We start from the raw sequence: 9,111 nt of genomic DNA, 5'->3' as shown, positions 1-9,111 counted from the left end.
GATAGATGCAAAGATTATTACCTACATATTAACCTAAGTTTCTAAAAATTATTCTAATGCAAAAGCTACGTGAGACTTCTAGATTATTAAGAGCATAGAGAAGGAAAACAATACCAATATTCCTAAGTGTATAGCATGAACTTATTTATTTATATTTTTTGAATTTTTGAAATTTTAACTAGAAAACAAATGCATATTATACCTATCTATATCTTAACAGATGCCTTAATTACACGTGTTTCTATACCCCCCAAACAAGAAGCATGTTTTGTCCTCAAAGCATTTAAATAAAGAGGGTATAAAAATACCGTGGAAACGCGTGAAATTCTGGAACATCTGCAAAACAAGGTTAAAACATACTAATATAAAAAACGACGCGACTCTATAAAGAGTTCCACCCATTATGGGGTTAACAAGAATCAAATTGCTTGGGACATAAGCGGACACTAACTAGAATTAAAACTTACCTTATCTCCCCGCTTTATTCATCATCCTCCTTTATCCTCTTCTTCTATAAAGAAGTGAGGTTCCTTCGCGTCTGCCATGCCATGATAATTTGCCGGGCTTCCGCCATTTATCATCTATTATTGCTAACCTATTAAAGCGCCACTTGGTCCGGACGGGGGTGTAGGGTGCAACCCCGATGAGGTTGTATCCTCCACCCTTGCCAAGTCATCGCACGGAAAGATCGAATAATCTTGTTGGTGGGTCGCATGGTAATGTCGATCGTAATCTAATCCGTGAAACGTGTACAAAAAACAGGGAAGAAACATAGCATAATACGGAAATTAGAACGGCACATAAGAAGGTACTTATGCCTCATGCTATGGGCTCGAGCTAAACTAGACATCAAGGTTCTGGGAAGGTCATGGCACATACATCCCGTGGCTAAAGCAAAGAAGACGCTACAAGTGGCATCATTCACAGAAGAAAAACGCCATTCCCCTAAAATGTTTAGCATGATCCAAAACATAACAGTTCCTATGTTCATGGACAGGCTACCAAAAGCGACGTTATAGTCCCCTTGGTCCTCGATAACGAAAATGCCCCGCCCCCCATACGACTCATGCAAAACTCATAAGTGTAGACATACATATTATCTACCCAATAACACCATGGGTCTTGTATTTCAAATGCAGGCATAGCAAGTCCAAGAACAAATGCTAGCAAGAACCTGTAATTTCCATTGGTTATTAAATGGAAACACTTGTTCTCCATCCGTCTCTCAAAGAAAATAAGATGCTAAGATGCTAGTGTTAGAGAATAAAGTTCAGCAGAGTCTTACCATAAGCGGTTCCCCCTACGTATGTGATCGCCTCCGCGAAAACCGAAAGTACCATAAGTAGTGCTTTGGAACAAATCTTTGAAAGACTGTTCCGGGATTATTGTAGGATATGTCATCTCAAAACGATGCTCTAGAACAGCTGCAAATGATCCGGGAACAACCCGCAGAAAACTGGAAATTTTTGTGTTTACGGAGGTCGGTAGCGAGAAAAGCGCTCCACTTGGTAAAAAGCTCTGATGATTTTGGAGTTCCAGTGTTTGAGCGCGAGTCGCGCTCACCTTGGGCATGGGTGCGCTCTGTACAAAATTTCTGACAAATGTGTCCTCTGAGGCGCGGTGCGCTCGAGGTGCTGATTCGTGAAAAATGAGACGAAACGTGGGATTGAAAGGTGAGTGATGGAAGTTAGGTGTAGTGTGGGTTGTGAGTGTAGAATGAATGAAGTTTATATAGGTTTTAAGTTGCTAAGATGGATCGGGAAGTTGCCAAAAAGTTTTTACGGCAATTTCCGAAAATACTAAAATTTCCAAACCCAAAAACGGAAACAACTCATATTCTTGATTCTAAAACAACTCTAGTATCTTTTAGGTTGAATTTAGGATAGAATATACCTATTTTATCGAGATTTCATCCTACCATGATATTTATTCATAGATATGTCTAATCGGCCATATTCTCACCCTGACTCCGAAAAAACTTCTAAAACGAGGGTCATATAAAAATCATGCTGGAATAGATAACACCACCCCCAAACAATTTGGGAAGGTGGGATCAATATTAAACAACCACGCACAATGAAAATAACGACATCATATTAAAATTGGCATTAAATGCCCTTTACTACAAAATCCAAATTACGGAATTAAAACTTACATTAAAATAACTAACAATAATAAAACTACAAATAAAAATCATCAAGCTATACTATCCCTAAACACGTCGGTACTGGTAGTGGAGGGCACACGCTCAGGAGATGGCTCCTGAGCTCCCGATGGGACAGCACCATTACGTCTTTCGGCGACGACGCTCGTGTCTCGATGTTGTATCCTCAAAAGGAGAATCCCTGTGAGGTGGGAACCGTCATAAGCATGTCGGCCGAACCGGCGAGCTTCTAGCTTCTAGATCCTCATCTGTTCCCACCGCCATCCTCTCATTGGCAATGCGGATCTATAAGTTATGGTGGATAGTAGCCTGTCGAGTCCGGAGGTCTTCGCAGATAGTGTTGAGTGAACCCATGCCACGATGAATCACAGCCATGCGTTCTGCATCTGACCAACACCTTTCCAAGTCATCAGCATCAAAACAAGTCAAATCCTCCTCATCCTCTGAGTCATTCTCATTTCCACCATCCTCCTCGTCCTCTACCTTATCCTCAGGCAACCTCCAAACTCGTTGGACACAATCCTTATAGATACGAGGATTTCGGTGTAGGGTGAGGTAAATCCTATCAGACGTCGGAGCTGATCTCAACTTCAGCATGATCTTGGTTATCAAAATAGAGAGAGGCGCAATAGACTTCCCTACTCCCCTAATCATGTTAAGCAAAAACTCCAAGATACATAACTTCGTTTACGCTCTCTGGAGTATCCATAAAATGTGGAGGTAGTTCGGACCGATGTCGCCGACCTTCTCCTTCCCTAGGGCGTTCCGACCAATCCATCGAGGCTGCGGCCCGGTGGTTGGTTCTCGGGATGCTGGCGAACACAATGCGAAGCTTGTAGTTCCCTTGTAGTTCCCTTCATTCATCAACGGCTCGACCCATTATATTGGGACTCCCCGTAACGTGGCATCGGATGGATTCTAGGCGGAATGCCTAGAATCTCGACCAACAACCCATGAAGTTACTTCCTTCCTCCTCTTACGCCACCATAACAAAAATTACTCCCTCCAACCCCTCGTGTTGTAAAACCATCGGACTAGGTCTTCGTGGTAAAAGGCTTCGTCGAAAGTACCACAAGCTATTCCATCTCTACTAATCATTTCGTCACCATAAAACGGCGCGAAGTGATCGCCAGTAAATGCTTGCTCCGGCAAAATTCGACGTTGTTGAGCCATTGGAGTGTTTGGAATGTAGTGGGGGTTTAAATGGGATGTGGGGTTGGAATTTAAGTCAACCGAATGAAACAAACAGTGGTGGTGGCACGGTGGTGGCGCGACAGCTTGAATTTTTTTTAATTTTTCGGTGGTTTTTGGTGATTTAACTTGGTAGATTTGGTGGTGGAAAGGTTTTAGAGAAGATTTGAACTTGATTTGAATGGGCGTGGGTTTAATTAGGTTTCTTTTTATTTTTTATTTTTTTATTTTTTTAGGTTTTGAAGCTTTGGTGGTCGTTAATGGCGGTTTGGAAGTGAAGAACGCGAATTTGTTGGTGCAAAAGGTAAAGAGGCTTGGCGGTAGCGCTGGTTGGGCCCAAGCCCAATTAGAAATTTTCGAAATTTTCGATTTTTCGTGCAACTTCAAACTAATATTGCCGCTTCGTTACCGGTCCGATTTTTGCGAATGAGATATGGAAATGATCAGGAGAGAATTTCCAATCCAATGATCCATAAAACACTCTATTCCGACCGTGGATGACATATAAGACAGTGGAAAATGCCTCGAAGTGCGTGTATGGCGTACGTTATGCGAACGGATGAACTCTAAATTCATAGATTATGTCAACCCGAATCGAAATACAATTAAACGACCTAAGCAACTCTAATGGGACATAAAACATTCTAGGACAGAAACACGAACACCCCACCCCCAAACAAATTTTTTACAACAAAGTTTAGAAAATTTGTTTTTAAAATGGGGTCTTTTAAAGTCGTCGATTCGAGACTTCCTAGATTACTATATTCTTTATATATATATAATATATATATATATATATATATATATATATATATATATATATATATATATATATATATATATATACTTTTATAAGGAAAAACAATAAGCAAGAAAGACATAATTCACCTCATAGAGAAACATAACTCAAAAATCCGAGAAAACATGCAAGAGTGGAAAACGTGAATTATGTTAAACGTGGACTTAGGATCCGGTACTTATAGCCACACACTCCATAGGGAGGGCCCGGTTACCTTAATGGTGCCCTCACCAATATATGGAAATGAAAGGAAATGCACCAAACACAAAAAATTGAGTCCTTTATAGTTAGATACTCGAGACTTTATCTAAACATATGTATGAACATGCAGTTTATCATATATCAACAACCGAAATAGTTGATGATCATTCCATAAATAAATATCACAGAAAACATATCCAAACACAATCAAGCACCAAGATTTCCTATGACGCAACCTAGTGAACTAAAAGCGAAGTCGGATAACCCTATAACGTAACCTAGCATGCACCTTCTTTTTCATTTTTGAACGAGAGGGTGTCCTAGTGAATAAGTATGGAAAAGTGAATGGTTGTGGAAGATATGGTGGATATGGATAAGTTGTAGAAGGAAAGCATGTAAACAATGAGGATGTGGGTTTAGCACAAAACTCATTCATGGTGTAGGTAAGGACTGTCTCAAGTCTGAAAATGAAGGTGTCAAATGCTTTGTTCTTCTGAAGTATTTGTTTACTAGGTGGATTTAAAAAATTATGAAGCACAAGAGAAACAAAAGGATCGAGTGCAAACTCGAGATTCCTTTGAAAGGGTGGAAGGAGGGGAGTCAAGGTGGATGTTGTGTAAAGTAGTTCTTGATAGGGTGAATCATCACCTGCTCTAAGAAACTCATCGAACTCCTCATCTAGATTGGTCATATCCACATTACTATGGTAGTCCTCTATATCTTTGAGAAAGTCATCTATCTCGTCATCATCTATAATATGTGTATCGACTAGTGTAGGGATGAAAATGTTGGAGTTTGAACTTCCAAAGGAAAGAAATTTGGGCATATGATTATCGGGGAACGTGTTGTTGAAATAATCTCGAGCGAAGCTCTCGATCATGCTAACCTCTCCATCCATAGACAAATCGGGTAAATGTGTCTTTGTTTTAAAAATATTTACTTCAACAGCAAGATGGCCAAAAGACATGGACATTGAACCATCGCAAAGAATTAATGAAGCGCATTGGCGCGATGCCATGAAAGGACGCCCTAAGATGATAGGGACAGGAGTGGTTAGCAACTTCCAGATCGAGGATGACAAAATCAGCCCGAATAGTAGAAATCTGAACTTTTACCAAAGCACATTTTTAGACCACACCCTTAGGATACTTAATAGACCGATCAGCTAATTGCAACGTCATTTTAGTGGGTTGCATCTCGCCTAGACCTATTTATCTATATAAATAAAAGCGGGAGTAAGTTAACACTAGCCCCCATGTCTAATAACGCGTCGTCGATAGGAATCTCCTAAGGTGCATTGTCTGATGGGATCGACCGAGGGTCCTTATACTTAACAATTCCATTATGTTGGATAGAGTTTGGAATTGTTACATTAAAAAGCGTCTTTTGATATATTGGTCTTACGCCTAGTAGTACACAACTCTTTAAGAAACTTAGCATGGTGTGGTAGCTTTTTAATAGCTTCGAGGAAGGGAAGGTTTATAGTTAGATTCTTGAAAACGTCCCTAATCTCCTCATAATTTGTATCCCTAGTTAACATGGCTAATTTTTGTGGAAACGGTGGTTTCTCTTTATATTTAGCAATGGTATCACCTAGATGTTTAACCTTGGCTTTCTATTTCTTAGGTTGTGTTGTAGCTGGTACCTCTACAGTGGTAGGCTCTTCAGTTTCTATTTCAGTATCAAGTAAAATAGCAGGTGTAGGGGCTACTGGTGGAGTAACTATAGGCATAGTTACTTTGTTATCAACCACTCTGCCAGAACGGAGAGTGGTGATGGCATTTAGCTCACCTACCTTTGCATATTCATTACTAGTATTATCGGTTACCTCAAAGGCTGTGTTTGTTGTTTTAGGATTAGGTAGTGCGTGACCTGGAAACACACCTTTGGGTTGGGCTTTATCTTGGGCCAACTGTTGGCTTAAATTATTAACGGATTGTAGGAGATGTTGGTTAGATTGAGCCATGGTTTGGAAAAGTTTTTGGCTCACTTGTATGAAGGTGTCAAGGCGATCCGGTTGTGTGGGTGTAGTAGTCACGAGTGGTGTGAGTGGAACTATCTCGCGTGAATTATTTATGGGCGGATTTTGATAGTTATTATTTACCGGAACGATACCTATTATAACTACCTTGACCTTGTGCTTGTCGTGGTGGAGCTTGGATAAAACTGTGTGTTGGCCTAACATATTGATTATTGTACCTTGGAGGTGTGACGTGTTGGTTATTTCTCCAACCGAAGTTGGGATTTTGTCTCCAAGAGGTGTTAGGTTCACTATTAATGGAACAAGCCCGTTCATAGGCTATAGGATAGGCCGATGGAAGTCGGGATGCTTTCGGGACTCAAAATGTAAACTACATGGATTTGAATTTACATTCATGACGGGGATAGGCTTTTGTTGAACAGAAATGGCCTCTACCTTTTTAGTGAGTGATTCGATTAGAGTTTTAAGCTCGGGATCGTGTTTAATTTCAAACATACCGGCGGCCTTAACTGTATTAGAAGAACTAGCGGAGCGGTGGATATCGTCACTACCCCGGTTGTTATTTAAGCTTAGTTTGATCATCTATAAATTTATAAGCCTCCGAGGCTCCTTTACTTAAGAAACTACCCCCATTCATTATGTCAAGGACTTCTTTATGGTGGTGTAGAAGTCCTTTGAAAAAGGCACGAACTAACGTGTCTTTTGCTAAGTTATGATGTGGACACTCTATAAGGAGATCGGTGAAATGATTCCAAGCCTCTGAAAATGATTCATGAGGATTTTGTCGAAATGAAATGAATCTTGGAAAGCATCTCATCCGTCTTTAGGGGTGGGTAAAAATGTTCCATAAACAGCTGAACAAGTTTAGCCCACGAGTCCACAGAATTAGGTGTTTGGGAAGTTAACCAAGACGCCGTCTTATCGGTTAAGGTGAAAGGGAATACCCTCAGTTTAATTTGTTCCGCACCAACCGTAGGATGGTGGAATGTTGTTATGACTTGTTCAATCCCACGTATGTGATAAGGTTTTCATGGTCTAAACCATGAAAAAACGGGTAACAAATTAAAATATTTGGGGGATTCGAAATCCCCACCGGTCCGGAGCGATGCAAGATTTGGGGCTATCGCTTCAAGGCTTTGTAAAAAGTCGGAGACGAGTCTCTCCTTCTTCGCATTATATCGGGTGGTGTGTGTGAAAATAGTAGCTAGAGGTGTAGTGGTTGGTATACTAGATAGAATTGTTTGTTGGCGTTGTTGTGTAATTACATTTGGTGTTTTGTTCGACCCGGACCTTAATCTCAAACAAGGCTAAGACCAAACTTAGCTAAACACATCAACACTCCAAACAATTCGATATACTAGTATAAACCTCTAACGAGGAGATCGCGAGGTGTGGAAGAAAGGAATACCTGATTAAGGGTCCTTGCTTCTTTATAAATAGCGTCTTGTTTACGCGTGTTAGGTGTATATAACAAGTTAGAACACTGAAAAACTTGAAAAATCGAAGTTCGAATCAAACCTGTGGAAATCCGGCAAAATCAGCTCAGGGCGCGGGTCGCGCTCACTTTGGGCGTGGGTGCACTCAACTTAAACTTCGAGTTACAATGTTTTAGGGCAGGTCGCGCTTGGTTTGGGTCGCTTCAAAGGTTCCAGGCGAAGCGTTTGGTTCAGCTCCTTTTTGAAGCAGTCGCTTCGATGTAATTTTTCTCGGTAGTTTTCAATGCTGAAATGGACAACCACAGTATGAATCAAACAAAGGTGGGTGGGTTTAATGGGACTTTAAAAAGAGTACTTATACTACGAAAACAATGCGAAAGTGAAACTAAGATGGCAGCGGCGCCATTTGATAAAACATAAAAAGATAAAGTTTACCTACGAAATGAACGATGAAACTCAAAACGTAAGAAAACTAAAACTTAGTTACGTGCCTAATTTATCAAAGTTTTCTACTCTCAATCCTATGAGATATAGTGGAGTAGATGATTCGTTCCACTCCTAGTCCTTCCACATGCTGTGTTCTCTACGTATAAGTAAACTTAACTAAAGTCTAATGAGAGATTTACGAAATGGTAACTAGACTACGATGCAACTACCCACAAGATGCAATTATTCGACTATTAGAACAACTATGGGAATGCAACGTCGATTCTATGATAAGGAGTTAGAGGGGGATTGATTCTACCTTAACTCGACTTAATCCTACTAACGACGAATCGTCATAATCCGAATTGAACTGCCTTGCGAAACAACAACAGTTACTCCTAATCCCTAATTACACATGGCATTTCTACCAATTCATAACTAGCATGTGAGCGATTACACCCATTCTCATGGTGAACTAATCATTTCTAGAGTGGAAAGGAAATTACGGCGACTTCTACGATAATCGAATCAAGCTTTCATCAAGGCTTCTCAACCCCCTCAAATGGAGGTTTAGCCGAGAATCATCACGCTATCATTCCCAATGGAATTCAAACAAGACATGATATAAAGATTGAAACTTTACTTATTTAAACTCAATTCGAAACTAATAATGACAAGTAATTGAATCTAAGAATTGAAACTAAACAATTACTGGAAATGAAACTACATTATCAAGAACACTATTTTATTAATCTAATGAATAATAAAACAATGATTCAAATACTAAATTAATAATCTACTTTGTTCTAAAGTAATTAATTAAACATGAAACTAGATCTAAAATAAGATATGAAAAACTAATTAATGGAGGCTAACTAATCTAGGTCTAACTATCTACCATTAACAAAGAGTC

The sequence above is a fragment of the Coptis chinensis genome, chromosome 6, assembly GCF_015680905.1.
Source record: "Coptis chinensis isolate HL-2020 chromosome 6, ASM1568090v1, whole genome shotgun sequence".
Lineage (NCBI taxonomy): Eukaryota > Viridiplantae > Streptophyta > Magnoliopsida > Ranunculales > Ranunculaceae > Coptis > Coptis chinensis.
This window is presented reverse-complemented; position numbering follows the sequence as displayed.